At 40.0% G+C, this 8,967-nt stretch overlaps 1 long non-coding RNA gene across 1 annotated transcript; it reads right to left on the bottom strand.

Moving 5' to 3' along the window:
* Nucleotides 1-1,256: 1,256 nt before the first annotated feature.
* On the bottom strand, nucleotides 1,257-8,054 carry LOC138411262 (uncharacterized). Its single transcript, XR_011243912.1, has 4 exons — nucleotides 7,839-8,054; nucleotides 5,712-5,812; nucleotides 3,091-3,141; nucleotides 1,257-2,016 (listed from the first exon to the last, which is right to left on the bottom strand). It is a non-coding gene; the product is annotated as an uncharacterized lncRNA (long non-coding RNA).
* Between the last annotated feature and the right edge of the window lie 913 nt (nucleotides 8,055-8,967).

The raw sequence follows: 8,967 nt of genomic DNA, 5'->3' as shown, positions 1-8,967 counted from the left end.
TCTTTCAAAATATATGGACAAACTGAATTAGTCTTAATTTCCACCATGCCTACATGGCATTACTAAACTGACCCATGGTTAAACCTAATTACTGATGCCTGCTTTATGGGACAGTGCCATGAATGCATTCATTTAAAAAAAATGCCTGTAGTCTACGATGATCCATAACGGACAACTTTAAAACACATCACAATATTGACTTGATGTCTAAATGCTCTGCATCCTTCTGCCCGACTTTAATCAGCTTCTTAAGAGCCTATAAGTTTACTTCTGTTTCTTTGGGTCCTGCCAGTCCTCACTCTGGGTTCTCTCTATATCAAAGCAGTATCACAGTGCTGCCAATGATTGGGGAAGAAAGTTAGCTCTGAATTAGAGTCTCCATCAGTCCCTACATCCCTGCTCCTCTCTCTATCTGAGGCCATTAGGGATCATAGCCCTCTCTCCCCATCATTAGATTAACTCCCATGCTCTGCCAGGGTATGCAGGAAGACCATACTCATTACCCAAGCTGCTCTACTTTAGCGAGCACACAAAAGCCCAGCTTTCACCTTGTAATTTGAGTCAGATAGGCTCATCAGGGCAGGAGGCAACAGCGAGACATGGAAGTGCTGCCGCCACTATCGGCAGATATTTGTGCCCTATACCGCCTTGATTACACAGGCGGATTCAGAGTGCACACTTGGCAGAGGCGGTGTTCCAAAGGACATATTAGGAACATTAGTTCCCCGGCTTCTGCCAGTCGTCTACTGTGGCTGAAGGATTTGGTGCACAGTTATCACGATGACAAACAGAGACATTTACGATAATAGAGTTCTTAATAGAGTAGATGCATGAAACTCAGCCATACTCAGCCACATAGTGTTGTTTTCAAAAACAACACTGTGTCCTGGTGGTCCCAGTGGAACGTAAATTGAATGCACACTGGTGTCCTGGGACAACAAACAGGAAAACAACCTTAATATTAACAAGGATTCAATCATAGAGGAAATAACAAGATCTCATTTGTAGGCAAAGGAAATGATCCAGCTCATAAAAAGACATAAAAAACTGCACTGATTGCAGAAATCCTGCACACAAGGGCCAAATAGTTACTTTATATGAATGTGCTGGTCATTTCATCGGGTGATTAAAGGAATGAAGGTATCATCAGCATGCACAGAGTAAAATATCAAATGATATAGAAGAATAACTGTGATAGCTTGTTTCTGTGTGTGGCATTGGATTTAAATCAAAATAAAGCCATAACAGACACAATGAACCATGCAGAACACTTGTTTATTTCTTGTCTGGCAGCAGAGTAATGACAAAATGTCAGCCTGAAGGTGGAAACTACTTTTCATTCTTCATGAGGCAGTTGAGAAATGATTCACTCTGGTGCGGAGTACCTTCCTTTCCTGAAGGTCAAACAACAGCATAATTACCTTCGCCAGGGAGGTTTTGTTTTCATGGGCATTTTTTTGTTTGTATGACTTTCAACATGATGACTAAAAACATAACTGATTTTCATGACATTTTTCTGAGGGGTGGGGCATACTACCTAAGGAAGAAATTTTCACAATTTGAAGCAGATCTGATAAAATTTTGGGAACCCAGAATTATTTCTTTTCAGTTTCTTTAACATGGTGAGTCGCTACATTAGCTGAGATGGGCACTCTCAAATTGACCTTTAGTTCAGAGAAGATCATCATTCATGCAGAGTGAGTGAAGCAGTGAGGTTTGCAAAGAAAACTGGCTTCAAATAAAGTTGACTGTTTCATTTTCAGTGTTAATGAAACATAGCCTGTATCGCCATTGTCATACTGCTATTTGTTGCATTTTAAACATCAAAATCAATGTGTCTGTTTGGGCGTATATACTGTAATTTGTCACAAGTTCTGCTGTAAAATGTTTGACTAACATCTAACAGTGGCTCTTTGGATCATTGGAGAGAGACCTGCTGTGGTTTAGAGATGATGGAGAAGGACGCAGTGGACTGTTTCCAATTTCACAGTGAGGATATTTGGCCAGAGAAGCATTCTGGGGACAAGAAAATATGAGTGAAGGTCAATGCTCATGATAGCATATAAAAATCTCCAAAAACTTTGTGACTTTGGAATAATAAGGTTCTATCTGATATTTTAAATCAAAAAGATTTTCCACATAACACCAACAATCATTAAAATGTATGAAATCTGATGTTCTGGAACTGAAGATGCTTTAAATTATACTGTTAATGATAATTTTAAAAAATTGATGAAATTATTTTGTGTCTAAAATGTGTGACATAAAATAAAACATAACATCATCTGCTGTGATCAAAGGCTGTAGGCTGCCTGTGATCACAGCTAAGTAAGATAACTGCTGTACAACTATAATGTGAAAAACTCAATGAAAAGCTCACAATCTTTAAACCACTTATATTACAGATAGAAAGACATAATTTCAACATCATGACTTGTGTTAGCTGAAAAGAGACACTGATGTCAAACTATATTATAATGCCTTAAAAAATAATAACCAACAAGTTCCGACAACTATCAAACCGCAAAAAGGTTTAAAGGAGACATGCTATGCTCATATTCAGATTCATCATTTTATTTTGGGTAATTACTTGAGGAGGTCTACATTCTCTATTGTTCAGAAACACATCACTGTCCTCATACTGTCCATTGCTGCAGCTCCTCTTGACAGTCTCTGTCTGAAACTCTTGGGTTTAGCTCCTGCCTCTTTAAGGCCTTCCTCATGACAAAGCTTAGTCTGCTCTGATTGATCAGCTCGCTCACTCTGTTGTGATTGGTCAACAGCTTCGACTGCGTGTAGGAAATTCCACCACTCTGGCTTTACCTGGCTTTCTTAAGGGCCGTGCCAGACAAGGCACTAAGCATGTATAATGCAACTTTGATGACATCACAATGATGCAGAACTACTGACCAGTTCTTTTGGAAGCTTCAGTGTTTTTTGTGGTGGAGGTTCCCTTTATCACAGACTTTGGGCTCTTTAACTTTTCAGACCTTTTACTTTTAGTAAAACCTATATAATACACAAGTGGAAGAGAGAAAATCACGTTTTATTTCTCCTTTAAAGGTCTATATTAGACTTGGATCAACTCACCAGCTGTCTGGCCATGGACCTGAGGACACCCTCTACATCTAAAACCCACATCTGTGTAGAGGAGAGGGGGAGAGGTGGGGAGGGAGCAGAGGGGGTAAAATGAAAGTGACACATAAAGTATTTCATCATTTAGAGAGACATGTTGCAAAGTGGAACTGGCTCGTGCTGCTTTTGATCATAGCAGATCCATTTCTGAGTGAACACGTCCATTTCACATTTTGGTTGGCAATTTGGTGTGATTCTGTCATGGAACCCTTTCTCTTTCAGCCAATTTCACTACATGTGACGATGTATTGCATGTAGAACATTTCATGATATTGGTTTTATAAAAGGGACTTTAAAAAATAGTCAAGGGCAGTAGTTATATATCAATATGTATTCATTTGTGTGGCAGACATGTCAGCTTATAGATAACATGATCTCTACTTGTCAGCTACTCAGATGGAAAGACGTTAAGTTATTTTGGGTGTTTACTTTCCAGGAAAAAATTAAACACACACACACTGATGGAGATGAGTCTTTGCCGAAGGGCAGATTTGTCCTCCTTTTTGTAATATATACAGCTAGCAATGCATGATGTGCTGTTGCTTCATAATCACCGTGGTTTAATAAACACAATCATTTGTGTTAATGGGTTCATTAAGTTTGCTAATTAATTAATACATATTCTTATGCAAGTTTGATATCAACTACCTGTCACAAGGCATAACAGAGGTCAAGATACATGTATGTTTACCCCTCTGGGTAAAGAAAAAATCAATGTGATAAGCAAACATCTTGCAGACTCAAATGTCAAACAGATATGTGCAGCAGTGATTATTCTTAATGTTTTACTCAAATCATGTATAATTTTAATTTTTTGTAAAAACGTACAAACACTAAATAGAGCTGTTACACAAGAGATGCAGCAGTTTAGAGATAAGTAAATGTGCAGTGCCACTGATTGATCAGCTGGAAATTACCCAGGGGCGCTGTACATAGAAAAGCCCATAACAGACTGTCTAAATGACTTAGCATTGAATGCACTCAGAGAAAACGCCACACACCACGCAGCTCTGACTTCAGTCTGTTTGCACTTCAATGTGCACGAGCTGTAAGAAATGCCGTTCCTAGAAAACAAGAACGCAAAATGTTCGGGCCATTGCGTGTGCAGAAAGCATCTTACTCGGTGGTTTTGTCTCTTCTCTATGCTCCACTCCCGCACGTCCCTCCAATGCTCCAGCAAACATGCCTCAGCTGCCCGTCCGTCTCCCCTGCCAGCCATGATATCCCCCCCTCCGCTAAGCCTGTGTGCCGGGTCACTACATGGACCACGTCCACCCACTCAAGTGTCCAACTTGGTTTCCTCTAATGAAACTCAACTCTAGTAACTGATACTGTTCACAACACAAAGCAGAACTGTGGGTGGTCACTGTGTGCAGGATCAAAATCCCCCTGACTGAAGATACTGTTTTTGTTAGCAGAGCGTGGTATCACCCTACAGTCCCATTATCAGTTCAACCTCCATGACCTCTCACTGCAGTGTTTCTGATAAATGGGAAATGTTTTTATGTTCCTATAGACAGAGGAGACCTGTGTGCAGGCTGTTATGATATTTGAGCTGGATGTTATTTTATTTAAGTCATAGCAAAAATATCTCAGATGATTTGTGTAAAACCTGAAAATATCTGAGACAATGGAAATGGAGTTAGAAAAATTTACCCTCAGTTTCAGAGTCTCAGGTTACAGGTTAAAATATCAACATTAGCCAAATAAGTACAACAAGTTCTAGTGTCTTGAAACGGATGTGGGCAGCCGCTGGTGACCAGTGAAGGGAGCGGAGGAGCAGTGTAGTGTGAGTGAGCTTATCTAGGTTGAAAACCAGTCGAGCTGCTGCATTCTGGATGAGCTACAGAGGTCGGATGACACTAGCAGGTAGACCAGCCAGGAGGGAGATGCAATAGTCTAGGTGTGAGATGGCCAGAGCCTGGACCAGAAACTGTGCTGCCTTCTAAATGAGAAGGGAATGTATTCTTCTGATGTTGTGCAGCATGTATCTACACGAGCGGGTTGTTGCAGTGATTTTGGCAGTAAGGGAGAGTTGACTGTCAAGTGTCACACCCAGGTTCTGAGCAGTCTGGGTGGGGGCTTCCGCGGATTTGTCAATGGTGATAGAAAAATAGTTGGGTCTGGTCAAGGTTAATTTCAGGTGGTGTGCAGACATCCACTGAAAGATGTCAGTCAGACAGGCAGAGATTTTTAGCTGCTACCTGTAGCACCATACGGATGATGATTTTAGTATTTAGCCCAGAATAAAAACTCAATCAAATAAAAATAACCAGGTTCAACGATCACTTTTATGTCTCTAATGCACAGAGGAATCACTTTTCTAACTACATATAATTACATAAAATTTGACAGTTGTAGACTTTAAACATCTGCTGTAGTTTTTTTTAATGTTTTGAGAAAAGCAACGCCCGTCCTCTTCAACAATCAAAATTGTTCAGGCTTTAAAAGACCAGAGTGTGATTTGACCAACTGGCTTAAAGAAAAATGAATTTTAATCCACCAACTACAGATCTCAGAGTCGACTCTGATTCCAAACTCATCACAAAAATCAGTATAGTTATTGTCCAATATACCTGCGATGGATGCCTGGTAACACACTGAGCCTCATTTCTCAGAGTCTCTGCTGCTCTGCTGCACCTGGGACACCTCCTTCTCCCCGGAGCCTTTTGGAAAACTGAGAAGAGAAAGTGATGGAGGTGAGGGAGAGGTCAGCGGAGCGGAGAGTGGGTAGAGCTGAACATTATGATGAATTAAATAAGAGAGACGATGATGAGAAACAATAGGGAAGGTGATGAGGGATGATGGTGGGATAATGATTATCAGCGAGTCAGGCACAGTAATCTGCTGCTGAATAGAGAGAATAAGGTTATGAGTGTGTGTGTGTGTGTGGGGGGGGGGGGGGGGGGGTATGTCTACATTTGTAGATGTACATGTCAGCAAACAAGAACTTTTATCAGAAATGCTAAATACACGTTTAAGATGGTTACAAATATTTTGCCAGGAATAAAGACCCACTTGTGGCTTGGCTCTGTGGATCACAGCCATTCGGTTCATCACTTTGCTCAAAACAATAAAAAATAAAAAAAAGTTTCATAACTTTCAAAATCTGCCACTTGACATTTAAATTAAAATGAATAACAATTGAAGAACTCAATGACCTTAATTGTATTTTATCCAGCAAACAATACAGGGACGAGAAATATGAATATGTTGACATTTTGCAGATTCGTTCAAAAGCATATTATAATTTCTTCAGGGTGAATATAAAATTGATTGTGGTCTACAGTCATGATAATGGCACCAGAGTCTGTACTTTTAACTAAATGCTAATGTCAGAAAGCTAACATGCTGCTTAACATGTGATTAGAACATGGTCATCTTCTTAGTTTAGTGCTTGAGCAACATTTGCTTTTTTCCAATAAACACAAATTATAAATGAGACTGTGTTTAGTTTAATGTGAATATGTGTCCGTGTGATGTTGATACATTATGTCTGAACAACAATATTCTCAAAGTACATTTAGGTGGTGCAAAAATAGTTATAGAGTTAGCCTATATATACTTGTAATTAAATTAATTAGGCATTGTTCACTGAGTGTGAATAGACTCCATTAAAAAGACAGCAGGGTTATTTTATGGTTGTATGTCTGACTAAAAAAAGAAATGTTTTTCCATCTCTTCTCTCTCAGGATGTCTGATTCAGCCTTTCAAAAACTGAGGACAGTATTTATCTGTTATTTGTTTGAATGTCAAACCAAAATCATGGCTATTGATGGATGTACCTGTGTAGTTTTTTAAAACTATCACTTGGATTCTGTGGAATTCTGTGGAATTAAAAAAAATATTTTGTTATATTGAACTCTTTTTGAAACGGCATATTTATGTCTTTTTTTAAATTATTATACTGACAGTATGTCATTGTATTTATATATAAAAATCTGTCATGTGCAGATGAACCCTTCACAATGGGCATCTTGACTCAGCAGCAGCCTCTTGAATCCGCCAGTGTTCCCGTCTTGACATCAGTATTTACCAGCTTCTGCTCATCTCAGAATAACATCCAGTTCTCAGAGATTCCCTTCAGTGACAAAACAGTCACTGTGAGGCTGACGAACCAAGACAGACAAAAACATTTCGCGGTAATCAGCACTCGTTTCCCAGCACACAATCACCTTGGAATCAATTCAAGTCCCAAACCGTGGTGTTATTCACACCATATAATTGCTTTGTTCATCTTTAGATGTTCAACGTCATAATGAGGTAAAGATCCAAGGATAGACCCTGCCCGGGGGTCAAGCAGCTGAAGGCAAGGAGGGCTCTCGGAAAATGACTCACATCATGGTGGTACTTGTCATGCCCTGGCATTTTACATGGATCTCCAGCCGAGGCACAGTACCTCATTACACATAATTGCGTGGAGAGATCAGTATCTGACAATCTGAGAGATGATCTAAAGCAATTTATTCTCAAACATGAAAATCTCTGCACATATAGAGAATCTGAAGAAACTAGACAGAAGATGAATAGAAGTTTTCCATGCTACTTAAAAACACTGCAACAGAAAGCCAGAGTGTGTATATTTATCCATGTGGATGAATTTTGTTTGCATGTAGTGAAGAAAAGATTTCAATCAGCTTGTTTTCTTGAGACTACAAGATCCTTCTAAATTGTGTTGGATTCCCAACGAAAGAACAACTTACGTCTTGGTTCGGCTGCAGAAGTGCTGGCGCAGCACGAGAGCCAGAGTGGAGAGAAACATGATGGTGGTGCACATTGTCCCTCACAGCCCACCACCCTGCAGCCAAAGACACAGCAGGGTTAACATGAACCCCCCATAGTTCTCACTGTAGCAGAGGGAATCATTTTCCAGCCTCCAGGTGATCTCTCTCTCTCTCTCTCTCTCTCTCTCTCTCTCTCTCTCCCTCTCCCTCTCCCTCTCCCTCTCTCTCTTTCTCTCTCTCTCTGCCTGCCAGCCTGGATCGGGAGCGTTAGGGGATTAGTCAATCCCAAATTAGAAAAGATGACATGGTGCATTATTGAGGCACAGCACTGCTGCAAGACTAAGCTATACGTATGTGTATGCTGCATGTTGTGATATGTGTGCAGTTATTGTGTATGATGCAGATATTTATTTCATAATCTCCAGTGGAAATCACCTGCCTACAGGTTGTTTTTTTAGCATTTGAGTAATTGTTGGCAGATGTTTTTCCTTTCTGTAATACTCAGTAATGTATCCTCTTCCTTCAGTTCTCCATTTACATGATTATCACGTGCCTACACGCCTGCCCCAACTGGTTAACTGGTCATTTTTTGACTATAGACTGACAAAACCTGATTCTTTTTATGAACTAGTCAGATTGTTTTTTAGCCTCTCCTGCTCATCCTCTGTGCTTATGTGGTACAGCACAATGTTTGCAACTGTTATCTACCAATACTTGTTGATAGTAAATAAAAAGCATTGACCCACAGTGCTAGACATAACTTTTCACTGTTCAGTTGATGTTCATGTGACAAGATATTTCCATGTGAATCTGTGAAATGGTCGAGGATATGGCATTTAAAGCCACAATGAAAGCTGTTTCCTAATGAGCTACTTTTGTATAATGACCATTATTAAGGGAAACAAACCAACAATAGACTGAGAGTAGCTGTAAACACACACACACACACACACACACACACACACACACACACACACACACACACACACACACACACACACACAAATCAAATCCTCCCTATACTCTGTTACTTGCAGACAGCAATACGTGGATATTCTCACGCCTGTGATGACATTCCCAGCAAGAATATCTGTGGCTCTGCTGTCGC

Source organism: Paralichthys olivaceus, chromosome 8, assembly GCF_024713975.1.
Source record: "Paralichthys olivaceus isolate ysfri-2021 chromosome 8, ASM2471397v2, whole genome shotgun sequence".
NCBI classification, from domain to species: domain Eukaryota; kingdom Metazoa; phylum Chordata; class Actinopteri; order Pleuronectiformes; family Paralichthyidae; genus Paralichthys; species Paralichthys olivaceus.
Note: the sequence above shows the minus strand (reverse complement) of the source record. Positions and strands in the feature narration are given on the sequence as shown.